The following is an 18362-nucleotide window of genomic DNA, read 5'->3' as shown; positions in this document are numbered from 1 at the left end:
GAACCACTGAGTCTCTTTCTTTCCATTTACGATATTTAAGTGTCATATAAATTCATAATAGTGGTTCTTGAAAATAAAAAACAGGAGACATTTTTCATTCAAATGGCAGTCCATCCAATATCACAGTAGTCCTAAACACGATTTACATAAAACACGCATTAAGCCTCATCCTAAAGAAGCCCATTTATATAAGACGCCCAGCGCGCAGACGGCTTCCGCAGGCGTCGTGGAGCCGGAAGTTAGTCTTATCCAGGGCGAGCTTCAGGCCAGGCGGAGGCGATTTGCCTTTCTTGTCAGGTGATGCCGGAACTGACGCAATATTGACGGCCCGGCAGGTGGAAGGAGGACCAATGGCCGCTGGTGGATTCCGGACGGCGGCAGAGCGGTAAGGCGGCACGGGAGCCTCGAGGGGAACAATGGGAGGAGGGGGGCATTGTTGTTTTGTTTTTATGTTGCAGTTGAGACAAGAACTGTTGTTGTTGTTGTTGTTGTTGTGGGCGGGGGAATTTTTATCTTCTTTATTGGACAGGCGCCTGTTACTCGCAGTATTTCCTCGTCCGGGGAACGCCGGGTCGGGGACTCCTGCGCTTTGCTGTGCCTGGTTGGTGGGGAGAATCTCTTCACCTTTGCCACGGATACCTGGCTGCCTAATAGAGATAAGGCCGCTGCTTTTCGTAGGTGTGCACAAGGCATAGATCTCTGCAGCCACGCATGCCTCTCGGACTCTTTCTCCAGTATTTCCTAGATAGGAATAGGAATGTGTTGGTAATCCCCACTATTGGACATCTGATTTTTACTCAGGGCTTCAGTGTTCCCTATTGCTGCCCCACTATTGTGTGCCCTCTTCTACCGTTCAGTGGATTTAAAAGTTAGGAATATGACTGTATTTTAGAATGGGGAAATATTAAAATATTGTAAGTTCTCTATTCTGTTTTCCTCAACAATAATATGCAAGAAAACATAGCTGCCCTACCATATGTTTACACTACCTCAGAATATATCTGGGATGCTGTGATGTGTGAAATAATGGACTATGCACTGCATGTTACTCTTTTTGTCTTTTAAAAGAGGGCACTTTTTATTTTGGCATGAAGACAGCATTCAATAATTTAAAGATACACACATACTTGAACGTCATAATTCAGTTCTGTGCATATCTACTCAGTTGTCCAACTTAGTTCAAGTCCTAATGAAGTAAAACCAGCTTTAGTAAGCACCTGCATGTGTAGACCTACATGCAGGTATTTACTAGATATTAATTCGATGTATCTATTCTCCTCTCTATTTATTGCCTACACTGGATGAACCCTGAAGAATAACAATTCTAATTACTCACACTAATTCATAATAAGTTATTCCCCCAAAGGCAAACATAGGGTAATATCTCAATAAGGACCACAATTAGAGGCTGTGCCTGGTAATTAGCTATTGTTGGAGTCTGTAGTTGTCATAGGCAGGAGTCATGCAAGAAGTTTATGTAATATATATTATATATATAGTCTACATTTCAGGCATTCTACTGACCTTTACACATTACAAAATAAGCATTTTAACATCCTAGTGTATGTAAACATAGTAATTCATGTGCACATTGAATGGATACACATGATTATGGAAGTACAGAAACATGATACAGCAGTTTATTTAATGCAGAATTTTTAAAAAATATGCTGAATGTGTTTGTATCCAAGACATGGTCTTGTAAACATCTTGCATTTCATTGCTCACTATCTTGTTGCATAGCATAGCAAATCACACTTGAATAGGCCAATTGAGTCTACAGGGATTTAGTGAGTCAACTTCTTCAGAAGTTCCATTGATTCAAACAGACCTACTCTAACTGTGACTTACTATGCTAAAACAAGTCACAATTAGAGTAGGCCCATCTGAGCCAATAGAATTTACAAAGTTGAATCACCAAATCCCTACTGATTCAGTGGCTCTCTTTTAGTGTAATTTACTATGCCAAACAGTAAGATTTTGCATTTCTAGATACACATTGAGTTGTACTGTTAGTGTTGGTCATTCGATTGATAGAAGATGTCTGATAGTGGAAGAAGAAGTGGGTTTCTGTGATTCCCACTCTTTGATCCCTGCAGAAGTAAAATGGAAGAGAAGGAGAAGCAGGAAACAGCCTCAGACAAGAAAGGAAAGTTGACTCGGAACACTATCTGTAGGTATGGTTTGATGAGCTGGAACTCCCAGTATTTTGTCCTGTCTCCTTTCAGGTTGTCAGAATTAAAAACGTCACCTTAAGTTTGTCATAGTTTTGGCACTACAGAGCCAGCATGATGCAGGTCACTAAGAACTGGAATTGTCCAGTTTTGCAAAACTCTTTTTTTTTAAAATGAGTTTTTAAATTGCCTGAAATTTGTTGGGATAATTAACGGTTGCACTTTCAAAGTAATTTTTTTGCCTTGAATTTATATGTTTAGTGCAAAATGCTACTACGAATATCCTTAGACTTGTCAAGAAGCAAATTTACTTGATAGGATCTATTGGGTAAATCCAGTGTGAAATCACAAAATGTAAATCTATATGTTTTTACTTTTTTTTGGTAGTTTGCTAAAATTCAGATTTTGGGAGAGAGCGTCAAGTGAACTCAGTAAGACAACATGGATAATTAAAGCTTCCAAAAATGAATCATGAATTGTTACCTTACTACTGGAGTCCATAATTTGAGGATGGTAAGTGGCTATTTTTGTACTGCTTAGTGTTTAAGTGATTTAAGCCTCCAAATTGATTTTTTAAAATTTATCTCTAAAAAAAAACATTGGCAGTTAGTTGGTATGGGTCAAAAGGACATCCAATCAAGATACATTAGAAATATGCATATGTTTTCTTAAAACAATATCTTTAAAATATTTCTTTCAAATTCATGTACCCATTATTTTTCTGTGGAAAATTTAGGATAGTGATTCTGGCCTGTTAGAGAGCATTCCAAAACATTAGTATTGAGCAAGCTTTCATGTTCCCCTGAACTTTTCTTCAGGCTAGATATTCTGTAAAAATGACAAGTTAAATAAATGCAAAGGAAGGGAAAAATATGTTTCAGGATATAGTAGAGAAGCTCAAAAATCTGCAGTTTTTAAGATGAGGAACAGAAGGTGTTGAGCAGAAATATAGCACAGATAGTTTATTTGGATTTACGCTTTATGTAATTGGGACTTACCATATTTTTCGCTCCATAAGACACACCTTTCCATAAGATGCACCAAATTTTTAGGAGAAGAAAACAGGAAAAAAAAATCTGCTTTCTTCTCCTAAAATTTAGTGAGCTTTATGGAGAGGTCCATCTTATGGAACACACCCTAGAGTTCTAGGGTCCTAGGGTGTGTTCCAGGACCCTTTGGAGACTCACCCTGCCTCCCCCGGGGGCCAGAGGGGGCAAAATCACCACCTTTTGGGGCTCTTCTGAAGCTTCCCAAGCCTCAAAAGAGCCCCAGAAGGTAGCGATTTTGCCCCCTCTGGCCCACAAGGGAGGCAGGGTCAGTCTCCAAAGGGTCCTAGGGTGTGTTCCAGGACCCTTTGGAGACTCACCCTGCCTCCCCCGGGGGGCCAGAGGGGGCAAAATCACCACCTTTGCTCCATAAGACGCACAGGCTTTCTACCCCACTTTTTGGGGGAGAAAAAGTGCGTCTTATAGAGCGAAAAATACGGTACGCTTTAACATATTTATTTATTTATTTATACCCCGCCCCTCTAGACAGAGTCCACTTGGGGCGGCTTACAAAGAAGAATAAAACATTATAAAATACAATCATATAAAATCATCAAAGTATATGTAAATCACATAATTATACAGTATGAGCAAATTAGAAAATCAAGATGGAAAAAAGCTAAAGAAAGAAGAAAATCAGGTGTTGACTGGAGGGAAGGATGTTTAGGATTGGAGCCTGTCACGTTTCTACAGGGTAGATATTTAGGTTAGACCAAGGTAGGTGCAAAACAGATTTTACACTGCATCAAAGGCTCCTAGAATGGGTGGCTGTCTCCTGTTGTAAAATATAAATAATTAATAATCAAGTGTTGTCAAGTTGAGTTTAACCTATGGTGAATCTTTCTAAGGCTTTCTAGGTAAATGGGGTACTATGGGGTTGTGTACCTTTCCCAGAGGTCTCAAACTCGATTTACCTGGGGGCTGCTGGAGGCAGAGTCTGGATGGGGCTGGGCTGCATCAGATTTTCCGCCAAGCAGAGCAAGAGCCCAAGGAAGCCGCCCAGGAATTTCCTTAGCCCGGCTGGGGCTTGGAGGAGGAGGAAGAGGGGCATGCGAGCCCTCATAGCCAGCCACAACCCCATCCGGCTCCTTCTTCACTACCACCAGCAGCAGCAGCAGCGGGATGAAGAAGTGGAGAAGGGAGGGAGCACAGAAGACTGCCTAGCGGGGGGGAGGGCACGACATAAAATTTTAAAAAACCCTCACAGAATTTGTCTTGCCAAAGAAGAAAAGCCCCCACCGGTACCTGTGAAATTAAACAGAACGGGGCGGGGCCCCCATAGGTGCATCATGCACACAAACACACACACTAGGAGGTCTGGCAACCTTCCTCTGAGGCCCCCCCTCAAAAAAGGCACATTCAGCAGCAGCAGCTACCCCCACCACGACAGAGGATCAAACTTTGTGAGGTTAGCCCAGGCAGCCTCCAGAGCCGAGGTGGCTGAAGCAGAACGAAGAGGAGGAGGAAGCACCACTGGGTGCTGAGGCAGCCGCTGGCTGGGCTGGTGCTGGGGGTGCCGAGAGAGAAAGAGAGCCAGAGACCCACTTCCGTGGAAGAGGCGGCGGCGGCAGTTGCTGTTGGTGGCTTGGAGGCGCTCTTCGAGGACAGGCCGGGAGCAAGCTCTGCTTGATGGTGACTTGGGCACTCAGGGAAAAGAGCTGGCAGCGCACCTCGCTCGCCGGCTCTCCCCTAAGACAGCGCCTCTTGCACCCTCCATCCAGAACTGCAGCCTGCCAGCCATCCCACCTGTTTGCCGGCTGGCAGGCTGCAGTTCTGGATGGAGGGTGCAAGAGGCGCTGTCTTGGGGGAGAGCCGGCGAGCGAGGTGAGGCTTTTTTTGATTCTTGACAGTAGAGGACGTGTGGGCGCTTTGGGGGGGCAGGCAAGGCAGGGGCCACAAACTATTACCCAGCAGGCCGCAAATGCCCCCCCCCCCGGGTCATATGTTTGAGACCCCTGACATAGACAGTTTATTTTTCTGCAAGACACAAGGGGGAATTGAATTCCATATAGGATGCTTTTGCTCAGTGCCCTGTCCAGCCGGCTTGAAAATATAAAGCCGGCAATAATTTGGATCTGAGAAAGGTGTGTTTGCTCTACATGGCAAACCAGGAATTACAGGAGCCCTGGCTTGTCATGAGCTAGTAATGTGCAGTCTACTTGCAGTGGGAGCAGTTAAACAAAGGATGAGGCTTTGTTTTGCCATTGCCATACTGTCATCTGGCACCAGGCAACTCCCTTTCTCTGATTAGTTTCCTCCTGCAAAAACAGAGAAAGAAGCCAAGAACAAACCCTGGATTGTTTGTACGGTTTGTTGGGATGGAACATACCAGAGAAAATAAGGTGTCTGCTTTCAGATGACACAACTAATCAACTTGTGTCTCGTCCAGCAGTTCCCATTACAAGTGTGTGCAGTCAAACAGCATGCACCAGCACACTGCTTGATCGTGACAAACCAGGATTTAAATATTGCTCTGAATTGTCTTGTGTGAATGCAACCAGTGTTGAACCTTCTTTTTCTTATAGAAATCATTCAGCTAGTTATTGTCTTTCTCAGTATTAAGTAGCACAGACATGCAGACTTGCAGTGAGAGGAATGGGATTGCATGCCAGTGAGGTTTGAGCAAAGAGAGCTGCATGTTTTCCCTCCTGTAAAACTGATGTGCCAAGTTGAAGGAAGTCCAAAATTATGCCCTTGGGAATACATTGCCATCTGTTCTGTGTAATTCTGCTTCTGGGAATTAGTTGCCAAATACATTTCAGCAAGGCCTGGGATAGCAGTGATCAAGGAGAAAGGGAATACATAGGGTTAAGTACGAAGAAATTGTGGTTTGATGGCTTGTAGGATCAAAATTGTAGACAACATTCTTATATTCCAGAGATTGCCTTAACGAGTATGCAGATAGTAAATAAAAGCCAGGATTTCTAGGAGCCTGTGTTTTGCACTAAATATTAGATTATGTGTTTATATCTTAAAAGTATTTCTACACAGTGTGTTGAATTCATAAAGCTTTTTAGCCCCGTAAAGTCACTTGTAAAGCTGTACGGTCTACATGGAAATGAGCATGAGTATGCTAAGTCTACATCTCCCTTTATTGTCATTGCGTCATCTGCCATAGCAGGCAACTGTAGAAAGGCATCTCCTAAGTCTGTGGACTTAGTAAAGGTTAAAGGTAAAGGTTCCCCTTGACAATTTTTTGTCCAGTCATGTCCGACTCTAGGGGGCGGCGCTCATCCCGCTCTTCAAGCCATAGAGCCAGCGTTTTGTCCGAAGACAATCTTTCCGTGGTCACATGGCCAGTGTGATTTAGACACGGAACGCTGTTTACCTTCCCACCGAGGTGGTCCCTATTTATCTACTCACATTTGTGTGCTTTCGACCCGCTAGGTTGGCGGGAGCTGGGACAAGCGACGGGTGCTCATTCCGTTGCGTGGATTCGATCTTACGACTGCCGGATCTTCTGACCCTGCAGCACAGGCTTCTGCGGTTTAGCCCACAGCGCCACCACATCCCTCTTAACCCTGGTTTTAACCCTGGTTCTTCAAACTGTATGGGCAGACTCCTGTGGATACAGGAGGCTGTCTCCTACAAGGTCAGGAGGCTTCCTGAACAATGTGTGATGAAGGGGAGCCAATGGGAAGAGAGGAATTGGAGCAAGTTGGATTTAGTCTTTGAGATATGTTAACTTATTCAGTATATTTCAAACTTTCAGAAAATTAATGCTCCTAAGGGAAATGTATATGGAAACCTCTGTCTCAACATTTTGCACTTAAGAAAATGCATTTGCCTTTTCCAGAGGATGGATTCGATTTTCTAGATCTGAATTTCTATCATAAGCTGCATCCTTTGATGTACTTGATTAATTGGCGATTATGCTGCAATTTAACCAACCAGTCATTCATGTGCAGTTGTGGAATCACTTTTCAGCTGTTCTTCTAGTGATAGGGCGTTCTTCCCTCTTACATTTTTAGTAACCAGTCCTATTTGGCATATTATTTCTTGTAAATTAAAATTTGACATGTATACCTATGCTAAATTAACTCTGTGGGGTAATCCTTATCCAATAATTGCAAGACAACCTTTTTAATATTAGGGTTGAATGGTTGTTATACACATTAGGTCAACTGTGAGAAGGCTGGATTAGCAGTTCTCATTATTTTCAACATTGCAATCCACACATGTTCTACCTTGTGTAGTGGTGTTGCTGTATCTACAACAGCTCTGGATATCCATATATGGGACATCAGCCTTGATTGCCTCAGAAACCATTGCAACTTTGGAAGTGTTCATGGTATCTTCAGATACATAGTGTGAGCTGCAGTTTGTTGTACTGCAGTTACTGTAATTAACTTTATATTGGAAAAATAATTATATTTGTAGACAAACAGCAGCACACTTCACATGTATGAACTTCTAAAAATTATTTTCCTGAAGCTTAGAGCTAACTGGTGGTCAGAGGGATTGTATTTTGTGAGCTGTTACCTTCTGTTCTCTTGACAAAAGACCTCTACTTGAAAGGTGGAAATATAAATGTACACCATCTGTCATTTAATCGCTAGACAATCTTGTTCTTTGAGCTGTGTATGAACATCTATTCTGTCCACACCTTTCCTTCCCTTTCTTTTCCTTTTTTGGTTTCCCCTTTTTTCTTTCCCTCTAATGAATGAATAAAACTGAAATATTAATGTTTTGGGGGGCACATGTAGTTATTGTGGGAGGAGAACTTTTCTTCCTTGAACTTCTTTGAATTCACTTATTGAATAGTCCAACTCAAAGTGATTTATTCTGTTTATTGGTTGCATTGTCATCATTATTATAATTTATATGCTGCCTTTCCTCAAGCAGCATTCATGGTTCTCTTCTTTCTTACCTGGGAGGTATGTCAGCTGAGAGTATGGAACTAATTCAGGGTCACCTAATGAGTTTCATGACAGAGTAGAGATTTGCAGCATTTGAGCCACTGCTCCATATTGGCTCTCATAACCTACTCCCAAACAATTCAGTTTTACAATTAGTATTCAGGCTAACGTATCATTTAAAAAATCAATATCAACTAAATCCAATAATACGGGATATATTGGCAATCCCACCAAAGTGGGGGAAAAAGTTTGCATTATCCTCTTTTTGACATTCCTAACATTTGAATATATTACTGTAAAATAATTTATTAACCCCCTCAATACAGGAAAAAGCCTGCCTTATTAAAGAGTAAATTTTATTCATAATGTTTTAGGGACTGCAATTTCCAAGTCTGTGGTATTGCTACTTCCAATAGCCATTGAGTTGTATACCATGCTGTAGCAGGAAATTGACGATCAGATTACATTGGGCAGATTTGGTCATCCAGTTTCTTTCTTCAGAGATTTCAAAAAACACATCAAAAAACCAAAAACTCTCTATTGTACACTACTGTTCAATATAATCCATTCCATTGTTCAAGAGTTCTTATTCTCAGGGAGTTCTTTTTATATCCAGATGAAATTTTCTTTCCTGTAATTTGAATCCATTAGTTCGGATACTTTCTTCTGAAGATGAAAAAATGCAGTGGTGTCTTGACTTACGACCAATTCAACTTACGAACAGCTCCAGTCGCAAAAATTTGCTTCTACTTGTGACCGGAGCTTCCACTTAAAAACAGAAAAAGGCAGGGAAAAAAGGCGGGAAATTCAAATTGCTGTAGGTGGCAAAAGAGGCTGCTTCTTTGTAGCTCTTTGGACCCGGCAGTTAGAGAGTGTGTGATCGGAGGAAGCTGCCTGCTAAGATATGGTGCTGCTTTATGCTTTTTAAAAATTGTTCTTCATATTTTTGCAGTGTGGTTTTCAGCTGGGGGGGTTATGTTTCTGTGCTGTGATGGGTCTTGTTTTTTTTTTCTCCTACATTTCTGATGTGGGGGTTGGTTGCTTTTTGGAGTGTTTTTCCCCCATTTCTGATGGGACTTGGGTTTGGTTGCTTTTTTGGGTTTCCCCCCTATTTTTGATATGTCTTGCGTGCTTCCATTGCTTTTTGCTTTATTCTCTTTGCATTTCTGATCTGCTCCCTTTGAATTCTGTGCATTTTCGACCTGGTCCCTTTGTTCTCTCTGCATTTCCAATCTGCTCCATTTGTTTTCTGTCCTTTTCAATGGGTCCTGCATGCTTCCCTTGCTTTTTCCTTTGCTTTCTGTGCATTTCTGACCTTATCCCTTTGTTCTCTGTGCATTTCCAATCTGCTTTGTTTTCTGTGCTTTTGCTATGGGTCCTTGCTTTTCTTTTTCCACCCCCCTTCGGCCAGAAGGGATTAATTGCGTTTCCATTGAGTCTTGCAGTGATTTTTTTGTTAAGTTTTTTTTTCTTTGGCTGGAATGGATTAATTGCATTTCAGTGCATTCCTAAGCGAAATGGTGCTTCGACTTATGACTATTTCAAGTTACGACCATCATTCCGGAATGGATTATGGTCCTAAATCACGGCACCACTGTATTTTTATTCCATCTTTCAAGCAACAGCCCTTCAAATGCTTGTGGATAGTTGTCATATCATCCCCTCAATCTTCCCTCAGCTAAATATACCAGTTTCTTCAAGGATTCTTTATGCAGCAGCTTTAATATATTCCCTTATTTATTCTGTGATTCATTTGAGATGAAAGCAACTTATGTCTGACAAAAACTTCTCTTTAAATTCATTTACTGTATCTAGAGAAACAACTTCTCTTTAAATTGGATTACCTAGAATATCCAGAGGAATTGGTATAGACATTTGTTGTCTCATTTTAAAATAATCTGTTGTCTTAACAACTAAATCTGAGCAGTGTAATAATCTTTCTTCCTGAATTACATTCTGCATCTAGAATACTTTAGGATATTTTCCTGCCTATATAAGATTTTGTATTACTTTAATTCTCTGTGAGCAGAAGAGAAACTACACAGAAAAGTAGATATTGTGATGGCCACAGATGTAAAGGGATTTAACAAGAGACCACATATACTTAACAGAGAATAAAACTATCAAAGAGTGCTTCTCATGCTGGTTATGTGTTGTCACGACTGGAATCATAGCAGCACTTGTTTCAATATCAACTTCTGGCAAACAACAGCAAGAGAGATCTTGTCCCTATGTTTTGTTTATTGAGTTACATTGTGTTGGCTTCGGCTGACTTATGCCACACCAGGCTTGCCTATTTGCCTACAGAGTAGCATAGGGCCAAGAGTTTTAATGTTTCTGATTGTCTACCCGAGTTTCTATATATATAGACCCGCACTCACACCCTAGGAGTTTTGGGGGGGAAATGATCTAGTAGTTGGACATTCATCCAAGTAACCTGAAGTTTCTGACATGTTTCTCAGATGGAGGCACATATCTGAGTTTTGGTAGATTGGGTTTAAGTTGATTTTATTGTATGTGCCAAGTTCTTGTAATGCATATGTTAGAAGATGCTGAAAGCTGTCCGAATGAGCAACGTGTGAGACTGTCAGCATAAAAAAAAACTTTTGGTGCCTTGAAGAAGTGGTTAGTCATTGATGTGGATAATAAAACAAAACAGAGCAGTGTATTGCTCTCGGCAGGCCATTCTTCTGAATCCTCATCATTAGCATTGTCAGCATCATCTTAGAACTGAGCTGGAAGGGACCCTATGAATCATCGAGTCTAGCCCTTGTCATGGAGGCACAGTGAGGAATTGAACTCCCAACCTCTGCCTCCACAGCCTTGAAAGTTAATGAAAAATCTGCAGTTTTGCAGAAAGGTTGCAATTACTTTAGCTAGTTTATAATCCTTACTAAGATTATAGACATTTTGAACTGCAGCTTGATGATGAAAAATGTCATAGGTGGCCAAGAATTCTCCTGACATTTTCCTGACATGTTTATTTCTTCCATGAGTTTTAGCTATTTACAGTGGTGCCTCACTTGACGATTACCTCATTAGACGAGGAAATTGTTTGACAATGACATTTTAATAGGCAAAAATCAACTATCGGTTTCCTGCAAAAACAACTATCAGTTTCCTGCTTCGGGAACGGACTTTTTGCTTAACGACGATCTTTATAGCTGATCGTCAGGTCTTCAAAATGGCTGCCCGCTGTTTAAAATGGCTCCCTGCTGTGTTTTAGGATGAATTCCTCGCTTTACAGGCACCGAAAATGGCCACCCTATGGAGGATCTTCCCTGGATGCTGAGGTATTTCGCTCATTGGAACGCATTGAACTGGTTTTTAATGCATTTCAATGGGCTTTTTCGTTTCGCTTGACAAGGATTTCGCTTAGCGATTTGAACGGAACGAATTATCCTCGTCAAGCAAGGCACCGCTGTATCTCTTTTGGTTTTTGAGACCAAAAAAAGCTGCTCAGCAAAAATTGTTTCCTCACTTAGAGATTTTGTTCAGTTAGTGAAAAATAAGTGTTTATTTGGATGACTGTTTCTGATGTTAAGCCTTGGCGGTAGTTGGTTCTTCATCATTGGGGCAATGACAACTGGAATTATATTTTAACTGCCTTGATGAGCTGGTCATAGGCCTCTGGGACTGAACAAATGTTTGATGTAATTCCATCCAGTGTTGTACTGAACTTCTGCCAATCAGCTTTTCAAAACTGTATCTGTTGCGGAATGGTACTATTCATGGTCAGATCACCTACATTGGTTTGACTAATATAGCTCTTCCATGCTGTCTCTGAGGTGTGCACGTCTCATGTTCAATTTTCTGGGTGTTGCTAGTGTCTCTACGCATTTCTTGAATACAGAGTATATCACAATCACGTGTTTGATGAAGCTGATGCAATAGGTCTTCTTTAGATGTTGACAAGCTATGTTAACAGAGATTATAGTTAGCTTTGGCTCTGACAAGGGCCCTTTTGTTATTGGTGGCTGCCTGCAGAGTCACTCATCCAGCAGTGTACATACAACCTTGTATTGGTGCTTCTGAAGTGGAAGGAGCAGCTGAAGGTGTTGTTGTTGCCCAGGTGATACCTGAATGTGTTCATAATCTTCAGGAAAACTCCTTCAGTGTTCTTCATTCATCTGATGAAAATGGTCTGAGCACTGAACAGTAGTTATTAATTCTTGCTTGAAGTTCTGGCTTTCAGTTTCTGTTACTAGCCGACTGAAACAGTGTGCTGTACAAAGAATGAGTGAGTGGAGTTGGGCCAAGCAAAGCAGATTTTGATTATACTGTATTGTAGAGACAGTATTGGAAAGGAGAATGGAATGACTGCTGCTCTTTGCATGTAGTTTGTTATGGATTTTTCTCTATGTGAAGGAGATGCTGTCTGGGAATTTTGTAGAATTTTTGTTCCTAAAGAAAAAGACAGTGTGTCACTGGTACAAGGAGATGCAATATGTAGTTGCAGCAATAAACATCATAATGAAAACTGTTGATTTGGAGACAATGGTGAGTATGAGGATATGTCTGAAGATGTTGCCTAAATGTTTTACCTTGATCTCTTCAATTGTAAATTGCATGTCTTTGTATCAGTCTTACACCATTGTTCAGGAAATATGTGAAGGAGTATTGGGATTTTTTTTTTATTTAAGTCAGTTACAGTATTTAAATTGGGGTTGTTTGTTGATGATTTGGAACATAATTTAAATTAGGGGTGGGCAAAGTGTGATCCAAGGGCTGTGTGCAGCTCCCAAATACCTTTATGGCTCTCATACATTTTTGGTGAAAAAAAACATTTTGCTCCTTGAGGCTTCTGGAAACAGAGGATGTTTGGATACTTCTGGTTTTGATTCATTTTAAAACAGTTTTTGACATTTGAAACTTGGTGCAGCTACATAGGTACTGGGACAAAAACTGTTCCCTAGGCCTGCCAGAGTAGTCCATCCCTGATTGTTTAAATCATTGTGAATTACAGTGGACCCTCTACTTACGGAATTAATCCGTATTGGAACAGTGGCTGCAAGTCGAAAAGTCTGTCGGTCGAATCTCCATTGACCTACAATGCAATGAAAACCGATTAATCCCATAACTGGCAGTTTTTATTCTATTTTTGTTCCATTTTGGGTTTTTTTCTGGTCTGTAAGTCGATTCTCCCGCTGCAAGTTGAATCTAAATTTTGTGGCCAGAGAAGTCTGTAAGTCGAGCCGTCTGTAAGTCGAGGGTCCACTGTAAATTGATCCTCCATGACATGCAATAAATGAGCATTTGCTTTTCATGTGTAAAAGAGCTCTGTCTGTGGAGGGAACGTTGTCCCTTGTTTTTAATGAGGATTCATTCACTTCCTTATGCAGGTTACAGGTATTCTGCTAGCAGGCCGGGTTCCCTGCCTGGTCTCTCTCTTTGTATAATGTTCAGGTAGCTGAAGGCGCTGCTGTCCAGACAAAACTGTGGGAAAATTAGTTTTGTAGCTCAGTTGCATGCTAGATGGAAGATAAAATCTTATAGGAAAAAAAAAGATTAAAAAGTTGGAAAGCACACAGAAAAGTTTATCTCTTGTTCTTAACTCTACTTGCTTGTTTTATTGTTGCCTCATCTTTCCCAAACCGTAATTTGATGATAATTGAAAGCTTACATAATTTCTAGACAAGTCCAGACTTAGATGGACTTGCAGGCAAACATTACTTTTTGACTAAAAGATTAGATTATTCTGATCTCTTTCCCTAAGAGATCGTCTGTCTTTGGACAGTCCATTGTGACTTCAAAAGCCATGATTTATGAAGCCATGTCCTGGACTCTGAATATACTGTATGTATTGACTGAACAGCAGAGTCATGCAAGAGCAATGAGAAACCAATGTGATTGAAATAAAATGAAAGTACAGTATTCTCTCCCCCCTCCAAACAAGGAAGATCTCTGAGCACCCAAGACTGCTGCTATAGAGCTTGCTTTTCACTATTTTGTTTGCCCTAGTTAAGTCAAGAGTTATCATTGCCGTCAGAAGTGTCATAGTATGTGGGTGTTGTCAAACTCCATCCCCAGGAATGCATTTGCTGAAAGTCTGGTGACAGAAAAATGTACAGAAATAACACACTGCTGAACATTAACTGTTTATGATTATTCTGTTTTGTTCAGTGACCTACCACCTATTTCTTGAAGGTCTTCCTGGGATGATGGCAGTATTTGTTGCAAGCCACAATTGAAAAAAGAGAAGGGAAATATAGCTGAATATCCATTTTAATTTTCTTCTTGGATTATCTGGTTCGATATTTCATGAAACTAATGTGCTTTTAATAGCTGCATAGAAGGAAGAATTACATATTACCTTTAGGCAACTGTAGCTCTTACTACCACAGTGTGCTTTAGTTCACAGTTATGTAAAAGGGTTATATAAATGCATTAATTTGAAAAGTTAAAAGAACATTTTCAAAACAAAGGACAAATAAAAATATAGAGTTGTTTAGGAATCCACAGTTATGGTTACTGGATTTTTAAAATAAAAGAATATATTTGCCTTGAATAGTTGTCTACAGATAGAATTTTGGCAAATATATTTCTCTGTAATAAAGAAAGGCTACATATATCAAATGTAACCAAGGGGATTTTACATTTTGGGCTTCTAGTGTTACAGGATTTGTGTCTTGTATTAATAGTGTAAACAAGAAACCCAGTTGGTTGGTTCATTACTATGTGATTGAATTTTGGTGTGACAGTTCTTCCCTACCTTCTCTTCCTTCATTGTGGGCACGAGGAGTGGGTTGGCAGCTTCCACATCTAATTTTTAAGTAACCACAACTTAATTTTGTTTTTATTTTAACTGTTGTGTTTTTTATTGCTGTAAACCGTAGTGCATTACATGGCAGTATATAAATGTAAAAAACAAATACAGTAATAATATGCTAGACCTGAGCAAAGCATGGCAAGGATTAATGGTTAATTGAAACAAGCTAAACGAAGTTGCCTTGTTTTGATAAACCTTAATTAAGTTGACCAGTTTTAATATAGGATGTGTACATATTAATTGGCTGTCTAGAGCAGCCATTCCCTGGGGGGCCCTGGTAGATTTGAAGGGGGGGGACACAGATTCATCTGTTTGGGTTGTATCCCTGTTTACACACAACCAATGGCTTTCCTTGTTTGACAGGGGACCCTGGAACCTGAGAATAGCTCCTAAATAGCAAACAAACAAACAGAACAAACAAAAACTGAGAATGGCTGGTCTACCTTTGAGATATAAAGGTGCTATACCATCGTCACAACCAACTTATAGTCACCCTAGTAGGGCTAGGTAAGTGAGATATTTAAGGAGTGGCTTTGCAAGTTCTACTCCCGTCAGTTTCCATGGTTGAGCAGGGGTTCGAACCCTGTACTTCAGAGTCCTAGTCTGTCACTCTGTCCTCTTTACCACGCTGAGAATCACTGTACTGGTGGTACTGGTGAAAAGTCCACCCCTCTTTGTTAAACAGTAGGAGAGGAGTTCTTCCTTCTTGTGCCTCGGATTGCCCTTCCGCAAGCATTCTTCTTTGACCCCTTTTGAGAGATACATTCTAAGATTTTTTAAAATCTCACTATCTGTGCAGATCCACTCCTCTATGAAGGTTTGTTTATTTATTTATTTATTCATTCATTCATTCATTCATTCATTCATTCATTCATTCATTCATTCATTCATTCATTTATTAAATGTATACCCCACCCATCTAGACCAAAGTCTACTCTGGGCGGCTGGTTTGTTGGTTTTAGTATCCAACTTGTGTTTGTTTGTATTTCCATTGTTATGAAGTTTTTGCTGTATTCTTGCATTTTGCTCCATTCCCCACACACCAGAGTTCATTTAGAGGTGAAACTGTGATGCTTATACTTGGTTAGGACAAAGATTTTTTTTCCTCAGGTTACAAATATTCATCTGCTTATGTATTGTCACTATATCGTTGTCATCTCCCTAAAGTGTTAAGGTTATCAGTGTGCTGGCACCTATTGTGTTCTGAACACCCCCACTCCTTGTGTTTGTATAAATACAGTATCTCTCTACTAAGGCTGTACCATGCATCTGATGTGAAATGGGTGTGGGCTACAAAATCTTGTGTTCGTCTTTAAACTCTTCAGTGTTTTTTGCTTGGCTTACCTCCTGGAAACTTGTAAGTCTATTTTATCACTTAAACTTGTAAGCTCTAAGATTTGATTCTTACTCTCCTTTTCCCTTGTGAATTCCATCTAGTTAATGTAAAAGCCTATTTTAATTTTTAGTTTCTCTGTGAAGCAAATTGTAATAGTAATTAAGTTGGACATTTTTTCAGAAGAACAGAGACAGTTGCAGATGGCTATTGATTTTTTGACCTTTGGAAGAACTTTCTTCCATGGGAGCTGAAAACGGCGAAGGATCTTCTGTCTGGTAGCATTTCAGTTTTGTGGAATATTCTCACCAAAGAATTTTGCAGAGCAGCACAGCTTTTGGTGTTTTGGTTTGAGGTAAAATGATTCCACCAGGTGTTTTTTTATTATTATTAATATTTAATTCAGTTTGTAATATTTACCCTTTAGCTGCTAGCCTTTGGCCTTAGCATGCAATCCTTGCTATTTTTAGTTCTTTTCAGCTTATTATTTAGCCTGAGCTTTTGCTTGTGAAGGACTTTGGTGTATTTTTTTGCTTTGTGATTTGCACTGTTGCTTTCAATCAGTACATATTAGACTAGGTTATATAATTTTTGCTTGCTGAGTCTGTTGATGGTTCTGTCATTTCAAGCTGGTTTATGATTTAGAAGTTAACTGCTTTAAAAAGTGTGTTCACTTTTAAATGTTGCCATTCTCAAATTCTCACTGACAGTCAGTAAACATAATCTGGAACTAAGGTTTTCCTGGCCTAAAGTGGTCCTAGCCTCAGATTCTATGTGTCTGTGTAAAAAGAGAAAACAAACTTGGCTATCAGAATTAGGTTGCAACCCTAAAGGACTAAGGCAGAAGTTACATTCCGCTCTGTGAGAATTACTGTACAGTACTTCTTAATTATCATGCCTAAAATGTCTGGAATTGGGATATTAGCATGCGTAGGGAGCACTTCCTGATGGATGTGATGGATGAAGTAGGAAAAAACCATAAGATTGTACTTGCTGGATCAAATCGAAATCTGTCACTGATCAGAACCCAATTGCTGATGAAACAGTGCAAGTCACAGCAGCAAATTAGCTCTACAGTGGACCCTTGACTTACAGACGGCTTGACTTACAGACTTTTTGAGTTACAGACTTCTCTGGCCGCAAAATTTAGGTTTGACTTGCAGACTGAGATTTGACTTACAGACCAGAAAAAAAACAAAATGGAACAAAAACGGCCTGTTACGGGATTAGTCGGTTTTCAATGCACTGTAGGTCAATGGAGACTTGACTTACAGACTTTTTGACTTGAGAACCGCCTTCCAATACAGATTAAGTTCTCAAGTCAAGACCCCACTGTAATTCACAGATTCTGGTTGCATTCATAGGAGCACACACTCTTTTCAGAAGAAAATCATCAACCAGTAGTGGCTCTTGCTAATCCATTTTACTCACCAGAATTGATGAAATGTTTTTGTATGTGTTATCTGTATGATTGAGAGTCTAACCTGTTAATTTGGGGTGCATAGTTTAGTGTTTTTATTTCTTTGTTAGGTGGAAAATTATAGATGTCAATTCAAACACACTCTATGCCACCAGAGTGAGATTCCTTTTAATATTTCAAAATTATTGTGTAACCCAGAGCTTTCCAGCCCTTTTGGAGTGGTACACCTGTTCATAATGTCACTGGTACAGTTACAAAGTAGCTGCCATAGGGACTCAGATTCCCATCCATGAAATAGATTCTGCACTGGCTACAGTCAGTTGCAAATACATCCCATAAAATACATTGATAAAGTGAAAGGAAAAGTTGCCCCAAACCCTGAGTAAAGAGAGGCACAAGATCCTGCAGCCACCTGCTATCTTCGCTCTCTGGGTCATGTATATGTTTACTAGTGTGTACCAGAATGTTTATGTTTTGTAGAAATTAACAGGTTAATGGAACATATTCATAGAAGTACTGTAATAGCATTCACACTGTAAATATGGTAGGCTGATGGGATTACTTTATTACATATTGGAATCTACATTGTAGCCATATACTGCTTGATAGAAACTTGTTTTGTGCCACCAAATTGTTTCTGACATTTGGCAATCCTATGACTTAGTGACCTTCAACACATCCTGTCGTTAACAGCCGGGTTAACATCTTTCAAATTAAAGACTGTAGCTTGTTTTACTGAGTCAATTCATTGCATGTTTAGT

At 40.1% G+C, this 18362-nt stretch overlaps 1 protein-coding gene across 2 annotated transcripts in view; it reads left to right on the top strand.

Annotated features, from left to right (window-relative positions):
- Positions 1-241: 241 nt before the first annotated feature.
- Positions 242-18362, top strand: part of MAP3K13 (mitogen-activated protein kinase kinase kinase 13) — a 49891-nt gene continuing 31770 nt past the window's right edge. For both annotated transcript variants that reach the window (XM_020787429.3, XM_020787428.3), the window contains exons 1-2: positions 242-385; positions 2562-2687. The gene's annotated coding sequence lies outside the window, so the exon portion shown is untranslated. The remainder of the gene's footprint in view (positions 386-2561; positions 2688-18362) is intronic.

The sequence above is a fragment of the Pogona vitticeps genome, chromosome 3 (assembly GCF_051106095.1).
Source record: "Pogona vitticeps strain Pit_001003342236 chromosome 3, PviZW2.1, whole genome shotgun sequence".
NCBI lineage: Eukaryota > Metazoa > Chordata > Lepidosauria > Squamata > Agamidae > Pogona > Pogona vitticeps.
Note: the sequence above shows the minus strand (reverse complement) of the source record. Positions and strands in the feature narration are given on the sequence as shown.